Source organism: Melozone crissalis, unplaced genomic scaffold (assembly GCF_028551555.1).
Source record: "Melozone crissalis strain CALT ecotype California unplaced genomic scaffold, PUWL_Pcris_2 ptg000045l_1, whole genome shotgun sequence".
Taxonomy (NCBI): domain Eukaryota; kingdom Metazoa; phylum Chordata; class Aves; order Passeriformes; family Passerellidae; genus Melozone; species Melozone crissalis.
The window spans coordinates 29,771,783-29,785,635 of NW_026535823.1; the positions used below are offsets into that span (position 1 = coordinate 29,771,783).

A 13,853-nucleotide genomic window follows, 5' to 3' on the forward strand; every position below is an offset into this window, starting at 1 on the left:
GGCTGCTAAATCTGTGCAGTAAGTGTGTCTCTAAATGGACCTGTCCCTGGTCACATGGGCACTGTGTCATGCCAGCATTGATATCATCATTGGATTATCCTCGTTAGCACTTTGAATCTCTGTAATGCACTTTGAAGTCTTCAGAGGAAGAGCTTCATGGGAATATTTGGAGAGCCTGATTCAGTTCTTAATTGGACTGACTCATGTTGAGTCACCAGGATATCCATTAGCTGCATCTTTAAAATCCAACATGGAGATTTTCAGTGGCCTGTAAAGGAATCAGACACCCCCAGCAGCTGCTGAGATTCCCTAGGATTGGGAAATCTGCTTCCATTGTAGAAAGTGCTGATTCTGATGCACCAAGCAGCACAGCTCTGCCTGCCGAGTCATCCCTTTTCTGTGCTCTCCTCATGCCTGGATCACCAACTGCTTGCCAGGAAGCTCTTGGAAATATCTCCTCCTCCCTGGCTGCAGCATCACAGGCATCTCTTACACACACAGAGCCCACCACACCCACACCTCCCCCTCCTGCAGGGAGCACTACCAGAAGCAAAGCTAGAAATGCAAGGAGCATTCTCCTTTTCATTTCTAGGAAAGGTTTTTTACTCCGTAAATGCTCCTTGAACAAAACAAAAGGCAGTGAGTAAGGCATCTGATGACTAAAATAATTCAGGTTGTGGGAAGCAGCAGGATTTGATGTTGAATGCAAATCTGAGTGTGGTTCACTTCACCCAGCTCCAGCCATGTGAAGTTAAGCATTCAATAAGGCACCCAAGTCCTGAGCTGCTGGCAGAGGGGACGAGCACCGAGAGCTGACTCATCCCCCTCGCTTTGTTCTGCTGGGCTGAAATGAGTTGTCCTTTGAAGTTGCTTCCTAATACCACTTCCTAATACTCAGCAAAACATGTAGAGAATCTGGAGAGGGCAGTTTTCTGATGTTAGACAGCTGAAGTTCGGTAAGATAAAGCTAGCACTGATTCACTGCCATGTGCCAAGGAGCACAGGTCCATAGGATCACGGATTCCATGATTCCATGGGTGCCAGCAATAGTTCACTAAACCTTGTTCCACTCTGCCATATACTCAAAATGTCTTAGCAACTTTTTTGTGTCTTTATAGGTGGCCTTTGTAGCAGATTTTTGGCTCATTACCACTCATTTTGGAATAGAAAAAGGGGAGACAATTACTCTACAGATCACCTTGGGAATCTCTATCCTGTAAGTCTCTTTCCTAGGGGAAAAAATATTTGCTTGATTCTGTAGTAACAACAGCACAGAATGGATGGCAGAGGAGAGAACAGATGTCCTAGGTTGACTATATGATGCTTTTATCCCCAGTCATCTTGTTCTGTTCAATTCCAACTTTTAGGATAATGAAGGAAAAACAATTGGGCCATTCAGTCAGAAAATTAAACTTTGGCAAACTTGGCCAAACCCTTATCTGTTCCAGACCTACTTTACTTTTCTTTGAGGATGCAAACCCTGGCATCATTATGGGGCTGCTGAAATGTCCACCAGGTAGATTCAATATGGGGCAAGACTTGCAAACCTTTGTTTGATGCAGTTAAAAAAAAATCCCTACAGGGTGTTTGTAAAATTTGGTATAAAGTACTAATGCCACAGCCTTACCTAGGGTGTGATTTTCCTTTTTCATTATGATAGATTAAAAGTCTAAAACCAAGAAAAGGAGCTCTTAGGCTCACTAAAAACAACCCCCATGAAACAATGTAAGTGATTTGTGACAACTCTCTCTGAGCAGCAGAAGGTTTGACTTGAGAATAACTGGGAGCAATTAAACATTGAATATAATGAGAAGAATATTTTCTTTGTGTTTCTTACGACATTTCTTGGTTAATTATATCATGCATCTGTTGAATATGTAAAGCTTGCTGCTAAAAATGTTCCACTTCTAAAATTAATAAAAGTATGTCAGAGAAGGAGATGTGTTGTGAATAATACAAGAAATGTTACAAATAATGACGACTATGGAGCCAACGGGCCTACTCCCACAGGCAGAAATTATCAGGGATGAATAAGAATTGTGGGATGACAACTGTAGTACTTTAAATCTTTGAAAACACTTCACAAGCTTTCACCCTAGAGACACCTTGAGACAACAGCAGAGGAGAGATGCAGGAGCTCATCGTGTGCTGTTACATCCAGCAGCCCTTCAGCAGGGCTGGGATCAGGCTGTGGAACTGGCCTGAGGCTGAGCTGGGTGTCAGGGGCAGAATGAACTCAGCTTTCTGCTCTCCTGCTCTGTGCACTGTCCACGAGAGCTCAGACCACTTGCAGGTGTTCTCTCTTAGGCCAGGGGTGACTGTGTAAATCACTCCTGCCTTCCAGCCTATTGTAACACTGACAGGGAAAGTGACACCGTGCTGGTAAAGACTCAGAAGAAGTAGAGGTTAAAATGGGAAGAAGTAGAGGTTAAAAAATGAAAGAGAAAGGTCCAAATGAAAAGGCACAAAAATGCAGAGGTGGCAGGAGAGGGGACAAGCCAGGGATGCTGAGAAATGGAGCAGCTGGGTGAGCAGTAACTCCTGGGCCTGGCCGAGCTTTGCGATCCAGAGCTTTGTGGTTGTGTCAGAGCAAACAGGCAAAAGGATCAAGTTAGAGAGGTCTCATGTGCAGGAAATGCAGTAAGAAGTTCATCTTAACAGCTGCATTTCCCTGCATGTGCTGTGTCCTGTCACAACCACTGCACAACAGAGCTGTTGTGTAACAATTCTGAGTTTGCTGGAGCAACTGGTACAGGGTGGGACTGGGGGTACTTCCAGTTAAGATGACTGGGTCTTCCCCTCTGGGTAAGATCCATGGATATTTGTTCCCTGAAATAATGTCTTTCCCTTCTTCTTATGCTTATCTAAACCCTGTTCTTACTGGCAGCAAAGGGAGTTTCCATTATATTTCTTCAGTTTTTGCTGGGTTTTCACATCTTACTCTGTTCAGTTATCAGAAAAGTTCTTTTTAGGGCTTGTTTCTTAACAAATGTTTATCAGAACTGATTTTTAGTGCCAAAGCAATGTGCTTTGTCTGTGTGTCTCAGTGAGAAGGGGAAGGTGGGCTGTGAACTCCCCACATTTCAGCAAGTTTGTGATGACTGCCTGGATGCTCATTTTCCCCTTGGAAAATGGAAGTTATCTCACTTCTCCTTTCCTGAAGGCAGATCATTTTATGTCTACTGGAAACAAAAGCAAAGCATTGAAACCACTATAACAAAATTCTTCTACTCTTGGAAATTAATTTCTGCCCTCATGCTGCAGGTTCCTGGCTTCTCTTAGTGCCGGTCCAGCTGTGTGTGGAGCTGTGCTTTCAATTAGATCATGTACATAATCTGGCCTAAGGAAAATAGACAATCTCCTGGGTTTTATTTTTTTTTTAACTTATTTCAATGATCCAGTTCTAGGTGTAATTATGAATTTTGGCAAAAGTAGCTCAGAGGCCAAAGCAAAGGTTGGGGAATGCCTTGCTGTTGTGATAAGGTATCACTGAACCCTGATATTGTGTGCTCCCTACCCAGCAGCTGAAAAGCTTCAGTTTCATCCTCTATCTTACCTTTTTTAAACTTCTTTCTGTATTCCCAGATAAGGCTCACTGCTAGCTATTGGCTCTATCTTGGGAAATCATCTGAAATTGTTTCATGGAATAACTTCAAACATCACTAAAGCTTTTGTGACTTGAAGACCTGAGCCTGCTTCCACTGTCAGAAATGACAGAACTCTCTGATAGTGAGGCTGCCATGAAATTGAAAAGTCCCTGTAAATGCTTTAATACCAGTGGATTTAGGGATTTCCTCAAGCACTTTATGGTTATGTTCCCAGCTTTGTCTGTGTTTCACTGTCTATTGTCTACTGTTCTCCCTAATCCTCCCTGGGCGTTCTGGAGCTCTATCTTCCCTTCCCACTGACAGATAAAAAATTATTGTTGCTACCTTCAATGTTCTTGACATGCTGAGAGTTCGTTCCTTTCACGTAAACAGAAGAATGTTTTGGTGTTTTAGTCTTGAATTCTCTAAGATAATTAATTCAGTCTATTATTCTGTTCCCCTTAGCAACCTAACATCTGAGTTTCAATTACTCTAACCTTACTGTTTAATTAGTTAAAGCTTCCTCAGACCTTTGAAAACTGAAAGTGTTAATTACTTTTGCAGCATGATTATTTTGTATTTCTGAACGATTGGCATCTGGACATTTTAACCTTCTCTTATTTCAATTGATGGAGCAGTGTCCCTTGTCACTTCCCTCCAGAAAGCAGAGATGTAGACCCAAACCATCCACTGAGTAACTTCTCTAACATCATTTGACTTTGACAGGGAGAGATTTAGTACCTTTGCCTCAGCTTTCCCCACTTTCTGCTATGGATCCTTTTCAAGTGGTTGCTTAAATGGATCCCAAAAAGACTTGGGAATGGTGCTGCTGATGCATTTGCCTGTGGCAGAACCCACTGCCCTCACCACAAATGCATTCATGATGCACTGGTTTTCATTTATGCATGGAGGGACTAAAATTCCGTGCACCTTGGCTGATTCTAATAACAGAATTCTATCTCCTGTCCAGGAACAGAGAATGTGGAGAATTTACATCCATAACCCATCCTGTGTTGGGCTTTGTCAGGGGAAGGAGAGTGGGCAGTTACACACCATGAAGCTCTGTGAATATTCACCCTAAAGAACTAAACCACTCTCATAAGTCCATCTTCGTTAGGGCAACAATTTTATTTTATTTTTGAAAGGGATGTAGACTTATTATTCAACAGTAGTCATCAAGAGATTCTGATATCTGCTCTTGTGAATCACCAGCATTCTCCAGGATTATTACTTTTAAATGTCAGCTCTTCACATCTCTGCCTCTTATCTGCCACCTCAGCCACCACGGATTGTTTCCTAATCACCGTCGGCTGACTCCCAAACCCACAAAGACTCACGATTCAGGAAGGCTTTTTTCCCCCCTTGAGACTGATTTATGCAAGGAGAGTTGTGTGAACACTCACAACAAAGCCCTCCTTGAATGTACTCCCTCCTGCAGGTCTGTGGTAAACAAAGTGAGAATTTGGTTGAGGTAAATGTAGCTCCTGTGCACCTTTGTGAACCTTTGTGTTACACGTGACACCAGAGTTGCAAGAGGTGTCAGTGAGAGAAATATTTGAGTTTCTACTCTACACTAACTTTGAGACATGGAAAAATTATGACAGTGATAGAAAGGGACAGTTCTTCAGATTCAATTTTCAAGAAACCATTAGAGGTTTTTTTTTCTGATATAATTCCCAATCTTTTCCTACTCAGCTTTGATAATAAATATCCCTTGAGGACAGCAAATATGAATCTACTTGAGGTCATGGATGAGGGGTTTTAATGATTTCATTTAAAGTGCTGTTCATTCAGTTCTTGCAATCTGCCTGTCTCTTTCCTCAATTCCTTATGTTTTACTCAAAGAATTCTCCCTTCCAATTAAGTGAATGAAGCTTGGAATTAAGTAAGGCTGTCATAGGAACTAAAATGAATATGACTGATTTTTATAATATAAATTGGAAGCAATTACCAGTTTTCTATCTTCATTTTTGCTTGGAAAATTTACACTTAACCCAGCAATACACCTTAATTAAAGGCCTATCTATCTATCTATGTAACCTTCTCTTTCTAGCAAGAGTCCTTCTGTGAGCTATATTAAATTGACTATGGTTTCATCTCTTCGTTAATAACCTTTTCGTATCTTTTCAATTAAGTTTCTGGTCACATTATAGCACTGAGGTAAGAGCTCTGGCTGACCTTTAATAGGATATGGATAATAGAACATCTTTGGCTCATGTTCTCCTTTGGTAGCACAACCTTGCACTTCTACTGAAAACATCTCTGGAATTTGCAGACAGCTAAACGTGCTCCTTGCATGAAGAAATCTTATTCCAGACTGCAGGAAAACTGGATGGACATCCATCCACGTTCCCTGAGACCAGACAGTGCTGAAACAACCTCACTTTGTCTTGGTTTTATGGCAAACACCAGTGGGAGATTGTGAATGGCCTTCTATGTAAAATAAAAATACTTTCCTTTGATTGATATGTTCTATATGGCAACTGATGCTTTCCCCACATGAGCCCACAGGGCTGTCCTGTGGGGTAAAGTGTGATAAGGAACACTTGTATCTGCATTCAGAGGTCAATGCTCTGGTAGCTGGACAGAGTAGGACTGGTAATTAATGATGGAGAATGATAAGGGATGTTTGTGCTCCCTTGAAGCTCACAGGATTTCGGGGTGGGAAAGGATATATTTGATATCCAGCCAGAGTTTTGTCAATATGAATATCTGTACCAGCTGCTTTTCTTGCTGTTCTCCCATGGTTGGATTACTCTGTTTTTCTTTATGTCTTTGTCTTTTTTTTTTTTTTTTTAATTTATAGCTCATGATGCTCTTATGAATTTTACTGCCAGAGTATCACATATTTCTCTTTTGATAGGGGATTATCATTTTACTTCATTGAGTATGGAACCCCCAGCTCCATTTTTTGTTCTCAAATCAGCCTTTCCCCACTTTAGTTTACCAAATCATACAACCAGCCTCAGCTGAAGGTTGGCAAAGCACTGAGGGGACACAGTAAGTTGATCTGCCAAGGTGACATCTTTTGTTAATTCCTGCTGATATTTCCACCTCCCTGGGTGACTGTTCAGAAAACCTCATCTGGCATATCCACATAAAGTGGTGTCTGAAAATCAAGGTAAATTTATCCCAGATGAGGGAGAGCTCGGTATTTCAGATGGAGAACTCAGTCTGTGGCAGAGCCTGAATGGATGAAGAGGGAACAGCTCTGGGATGGGCCTGGCTTAGGGGTGCCACTCCTGCACGATGTGACTCAGGCTCATTCCCACATTGCCTTGAATGCTTTGTTCAATTAATTACTGGTTGAACCTGCTGCTAAATGTGCCATATCAAAGGCTTGTGGAGCAATATCTTCCCCAGGCAGGTGCTTGGCTTCAGCAGTGCTTTGGAAGTGGCTGAGATCCCAGATATCCAAGGTGGCCCTTGCCCTGCAGCAGCAGAATCTCCCAGTCTGGGTTTCACCCTGAGTCAGCAGAACTCATGTTCCATCACTGTGCAAACTGAAAAGGGATTCATCATCATCATCATCATCATCATCATCATCATCATCATCATCATCATCATCATCATTCTTTGTTCACCTGTCACAATTTCAGCTCTACCAGTATTTCCAGCCTGGCCCACCATTCATCAGCTTCTTCCACAATTATTTGCATCCTTCCCTCTGTGTCACAGTCTTTGTGAACTCGCTGATTTTTTCCACCAGGCTGTGAATCTTTCAATATTTAGTCTCTCTTAAATACACATTTCAGCTTGTTTTCCTACAGAACTGAATTTACTTCTACACACATCAGGTTTTGTTCCCACTCAGCTCCATGCTTTCTACTTCCCTATCTGTTCTGAGAGTGTGGGATGAGGAACAATCCCTTGTTTAACATGCAAAGCATGCAAACATACGCTAAATAATTATGCAAATATTTTTCAATTGCTTTCATTGTGATTTTTATTACCATTGTTTTGGTCTCACCATGGAAAATGGAAGCCAGTGAGCCGAAGTGTCTGAGTGGAGCTGGACTAGAGCCTGAATTTCCCAATCCCTGTTCAGGCTAGTGCATGACTGTCTCCTCTGTATGTTCTCCCCTGGAAAATTCTTATTTACAGAAACAGAAGATCTGGAATTTGCATAACTTTGAAGCAGCAGTTCCTGCAGTATGCTCAAAATACTGGGTTTTTTTTTAGAAACCTGAATTCTTATGTTGCCTGATTACATGAGGCTTCCAGCCTTCAATGAAAGGTTCTACTGGTTCTTCAGGTCATTGAGAAAACCTTCACACAGATAATCCAGTTTGGGAGGCTGAAAGCCTGGAGTGAACTGCATCCCTTTGGGATGTTGTGTGGGGTTCCCAGGGCCATTCACTGTGTCCCTTCTCTAGAGCCAGTCTGAGCTGCCACATATTTGGGTTTTCAGGCCATGCATTCCACCCAAAACGTGGTAGGTCTGTGGGAGGAAAATGGAACAGCTCAGAAATGGCATCATTTTGACACATGGAAGACAGTGATTCAGTTATTTCACAGGTACATGGACTTCTGCAAATATGCAGCTCATAAAAACCTTCACAGTGTTTGAAGAAGCAGTTTGGTAGTGTCAGACCCTTGTCACTCTGCCAACTGGCCAGTTTGGTTTCCATATAAACCACGGGCTGGGGGAACAGGTGAGCATTTGGTTGGCCTGAGGAAATGTCCTGTCTTCTAAGGCAGCTTTGTGCATGAAGCTTTAGTGCAGTTTCTTGATCTGGACTTGTTCTGTGAATGAGGAGAGGACCTCAATCTCTGCAGATGCTAATCCAGCACTTCTTGCTGACCTAACATTGACCTACATCATTTAAACCAAAGTGATGTACAGGCGACACAGTTTCTGCTGAGAAAGTGCAGTGCGTGCCAACATTTTAATATTACTCTTTTTCCTCAGTCTGTTTAATCCAGTATCTGATGTGGAGGGAAGAAATGATGTACAACATATCCCTTGCACCAAAATCTCAGAAAATGAAATGTAAATGTGTGAGTACGACACAAACCCCCTTTCTGTGAGCACACGCTCGCAGAGTTGCTGGGGTTGCCAAGAGCACAGCGAGCCAACCTATGGCTTGTACGTCTGTAATTTACTGGAGGGAGGGGACAGGTCTAATTTATGCACTTGGCCCTCAGACCAGGGTTTACCTCAATGCTTTTCAATGCACAAATTCTGTAAATCTTTCTGGGAGAAGGAATGTCAGCTCCCGCCAGGCTCTGGACATGCCGAAAATGTCGCTCGCACAGATGATGACTTGTGTTTAATTTGCTGTTGTGGATGGGCCTGAACCAAACTCCTTTTCTTGTTCCAAACATCTCTAAATTTAGGAGGTTTTGGCAACCCAGTCCAGATATGAGTCAATAGTTCTTCTGTTCCAAAGAATAAGTATTAGGCTGCAAAGGTGGGAGTCATTATGTAAATGGGATAATATAAGGGAATATCAGTATTAATACCTTTGTTATGCTCAGAGCTAGAGGTTTGCCAAGGCTTAAGTGGACTCAGGATGAGCTGGACACATCCAATTAATATAAGTAATGTGGCTTTTCTTGAACAAATGTGACTTCTCAGTGCACATTACAGCTGGTGAGTGTTCCAGCTCTGCTGCATCTGGTCCTCAGAGGGTTACAAATGTGTATTATAGTGCTACAGCCTGCTCTTATTTCTGCATTTGTTTGGTACTAAATAAATGGATTCTGATTTTCAGTGCTTCTGTCAGGGAAGTAAAAAATATTGGTGTGGCTTACTGATGGATCTAAAAGCCCCAGAGAAAAAAACACAGAAATATGAAATTAAGAACTATGTATCCACATGCAAAGTAAGAGTGCTGGACTTCCCATCCCTTTTGCTGATGCCACTGCTGTGTTGACAAATTCTCCATCAAGTAGGTGTCTTCTAAGGCTCTTCTCAGTGAATGCCTCATCTGAATTTCTTCCACTGATGCCACAGTTAACACTGACCACGTTCTGCTGCTCCTCTCTCTCATCCAGAGGGAAGCCATCCATGTGTTTATGGTGGCACTGGAGTGCTGGCCCAGGCAGGGCAGGTGGAAGGTGAATTCCTTGAGTTGTGCAGTTGTTTTGTCAATTGTGCAATTCTGCTCAATTTCAAGAACAGAAAATATTATTTCCTTCCACAGTTTCCTACAGCACCTTTCATTTTCTTTAAATGTTTTGTGATTGCCCCATCATCACGAACCAGTCTCACTCTAGGATGTTTCCTGAGGGACTGGGATTTACCACTGGCAGATAAAAAGAGAGAAACACAGTGGCACAGAGGAAGATTATTCCAAACCCTGTAAAGAAAAAGAGAAGAGAGAAGAGTCTGGCTTCCCAGGCTGGCAAGACAGATGGATCTCCCAGCTCCTCCACTGCTATCTCTGTGGCTCACCATGATCTGCACCTCCAGTCCCTCACAGGGCCCCTGACCAATTCTGGAGTTGTCCTTTCCCCTGCAGGGCTGGCTTGCTGCTCTGCACCATGCTGGCTGCAGCACTGTGGGAGAAGCAGGTCTGTGCCTTTTCTGAGCTGACTGAAGTGCTGAGCACTCTGCATTACCCCCCTGGAAGCAGCAGGCACAATCATGGAGCAGGCACAATGTGCCACATGAGGATCAGCTTAGCGAGTTGGATCAGTGACACTTTGCAGCAGAATAAAAACTGCTTATTCCCTTTCCCAGCTGTTCTCCCGAGCACTCTGAGCACTCACTCGCCTCAGCACGCGGAGTTTTACGTGTCTCACTTCCATTGACATGGCAGAAGGGACCCTCCTCACTTGCAGATTTGTTCTTTTAATAGGCATCCAGCACAACTGGGAATTAAGTGCATGTGTGTGTCCAACAGAGAGGAGACCAGAACCAGCTGTAGGCACAAAGAACTGCTTAGGAGGCCCATTTTTCTGTGCTGATTTGCTAACTCAGGGGACAGCCAGCTCTTCCTTTTTAGGAATGGGGAGAAGAGGAAAACCAGAGGACATCAGATTGTATCACCCATGGAAGGGAAGAGATATCAGGGACAGAACTCTCCACATGAGGTTCTCCTCTCCCTGATGGGGCAGCTGGAGCAAATAAGGTTCATCGTGGGCCAATGTGAGCTCATTGTGCCTCCACTCGGAGCTGGCAGAGCAGTCGGGGTGTTCTGGGCTCTGAGTCAGTGATAACTTCCTCACATCACTTCCTAATTGAAGTTAGAGATCCTAAAAGATACCAAGCGACTGTGGCACAGACCTGCTGCTCCCAGACTGAGCTCTCTCATACTCCAAACTTCTTCCAGTTTAGATTTTATTGCAAGGACATTATGGATTTGGGGAGAGACAGGTAAGGCCCTCTAGCCACTCTCACTATGAGAGATGCAGGGGTGAGTCACCCGTGCCATGTAATGACAACACAAGCCCAAGGAACACCATCCACAGCGAGGTCCTTTTAGAATTAGCCACACAAGAAGGTGAATCTTAAAGACAAAAGGAAATGGTGTTAGGAGGGAAGAAGTGGCAATGACCGGAGGCCTTAATTTGATGCCAACCGGTATCTCAGAGAAAGCAATTTCCCAGAGGATTGTCAGAGATGTAAAATGAATTGTAAGAGCTGCTTCACAGGCATTTGTGGGCACACACACCTGCTTACAGCAGGGGAAAGACAGTGCGTAAATGTCTGGAATATTACATAAAAGCTGTCTGGTAGACTGGGCAGAGCAATTAAAATCCATCTCGCTTAAACGAACCCTGAGTGCAGGTCAAACAAATCTAATTTTTATTGTTCCTTAAGGAGATGTCTATACAGGAGACAAAAGGGGGATGCAGCCGTCAGGTTAAAAAATCAAGATGCCTTTAAAAAATTAAATGTTCACAATAGTGCTACAGCAAGCTGGATAAATGATATATTACAGGGATGGTTTAAAACTAATTGATGACTAATGTTGTAATGCATTTGTAGCTACACTGATCTATTATATATCTTGGCCAAGCTGAAGGGACACTTCAAGGAGAAAAATTGCTAACTGTTTTAACCTGATGGAACTCGGGGAAAAAATAGTTACTTTACGAGATAAATGGAAAGGTTGTGACCTCCTAATGTACATCTGGGTCTTGCAATGCAAAATCAAATTATCATTAAACAGAATGTGATCTGTGATGGAATTAAAACAACTACAAACCAGCACAGAAGTTTCCTCAGAGAAACAATAGCCCAGTTTGAGCTGGGAGCAGTGGCTGCAAAGCTGCCTGGCTAAAGAACTGGTGTAACAAGTTGGGATGGAATTGTTTTGCTCTGTAATGAAAGTTGGTTTAATTTGAGAGTGCAGGCAAAATGTAAGCATCTTTACAGCCATTTACATATGTAAGCCATTCTATAAACATTACTTAATTAGTGTATAAATCATTAACAATTTAGCCTAAGTCCTGAGTAAAGTGTGTCTCTCTGGCTCTTGCAGGGGAGACAGGAAGCCTCATTTTCCCCTCCTCATTTTTGTCATGCCTGAGGCTCATGCCCTCTGGGTTTTACCCTTACAGTTGGAATTTGGAGGAGATGTCAGTCAGGCTCTGCTTATTTTCACATCTAATTCATGCAAAAACCAGGTTTCCTCCTGAGGCAGTAAACTGGCCCAGATTTGCTTCAAAGTTTGGCCCAGGTTCAGTGAATGACTCACTTTAACTGAGGTACATCCATCTTCCTGGTTGGAGCACATGGTGGGAAGTGTTGTCAAAGAGCAGAGATCCCCTAGAACCACAGCTCTGGGCTTCAGGACCTTGCAAACCAAAAGCAGGGGCTTTTTCCCTCCCCTGCTTTCCTGTCCCTCAACATTAAGGACATTGAGTGGGTGTCCCAAACATTGCTGCTTAACCCAGAGTCACAATGTGGGGTTCTGTAGGCTAAACACACTGCAAAGGGCTGGGATGGACTGCTGGGAGCTGGGCTGGGGGGGAATTTCAGCCAGAAGCCTCCCTGGTCCTGGGATCTGTGCAAAATTCTATGGAATAAATCTGGCAATAGGTAACAGATTAAGGTAACATTGTGGGCCATTGCCAAAATATGGATTACCTTGAACAGGCCATGATTAAAAGGCCAAAAATACCACTCTCAACCTCTGAATTGGTTCCCTCCAATAGGAGTATGTAAAATGAAAGAGAACAAGGTAACCAGGACACCCCCCAACCAGAGGTGACACTAAGTTTCTTCTGCCCCAGAAAAAGTTAATGTAGCAAGGATATGACCAGCCTGTGATATCATCTGAGAGCAACCTATTCCTCCATGGCAGATTCACCTTCCAGTGGGTAGGGAAATGCCTGCAATACCAAACTGCAAATATGTTGTACTTTGAAGGGTTTGATGTACCAAAACCCCCCAAATCCTTCATATATTTTAATTGCTGCACATCAGACTTCCTCCTCTGCATTCACTCAGTTTTGGTTTGAAGCCCAATACAGGCAGTAGCTTGGAAAATTGTTTTATAGCTCAAAATGGAGTTTTAATTTGGGGAGGGTCTTTATTTTACAGGGGGACATTACTCTTTGTTCAAAATTTTAAGTTATTCAGGTCATGGTATTGGTGTCAATTTTTAACATTTGGAAACTCAGTTGCACAAGGACCACTGAGCTGACTTAGAATATTTATTTTCTCAAAGGATGGCAAACAGTCACATCCATGGTTCTGTCTGGGATTTCTTTCCTTTGCTAGCATTTAAACAAAATAACTCAGACAGATAGTTTTTTTATTCCAGATCAATGTGATTTCTTAAAGCTTCATGGTGAGTGGATAATCCTCAGATGGGCTTTTTTTAAAGCAGAAAAGCATATGAAACAGCTTTAGATGAAACTTTGAGCTGCCAGTTCATTTAAAAGCAATAAAGTAAGGAGGAAAAAAACAGAGTTAACTGGAAGCAGGGCACTTGGCATTCAAGGTGACTGTGAGAGGTGGTCATGAATGAAGGTTGATCTCTCAGCAACCACGTCAGGTCCTGTGCCCACTATGGCAGAGTTGTGCCCTGCACATGGATTTGCCTTTTAGCTGCTGACTCTCAGTGGCCAGGATACCATGGAAGGAAATACAGGATAATTATCTGCAATTCTATTTTCCAGTCCCATATGTCCCAAGATGATGACTTCCCAGGGTATGCTGTGGCCACGAGGATGAGGTGTCCTCCAGAACATCCCATGGCATTTCCATGACTGCAACAGACTGGAGGTAAGGAAACTGTTCTGGTGTTTGGATACACTCACAAACAATGATCCCAGCAAGCCTTGGAGAGGGTGGAGTCACGTTCC

At 43.0% G+C, this 13,853-nt stretch overlaps 1 protein-coding gene across 11 annotated transcripts in view; it reads left to right on the top strand.

Moving 5' to 3' along the window:
- Nucleotides 1-13,853, top strand: part of FGGY (FGGY carbohydrate kinase domain containing) — a 282,290-nt gene that overhangs the window by 134,356 nt on the left and 134,081 nt on the right. For all 11 annotated transcript variants that reach the window (XM_054286331.1, XM_054286332.1, XM_054286335.1 and 8 more), the window contains one exon: nt 13,668-13,773. The gene's annotated coding sequence lies outside the window, so the exon portion shown is untranslated. The remainder of the gene's footprint in view (nt 1-13,667; nt 13,774-13,853) is intronic.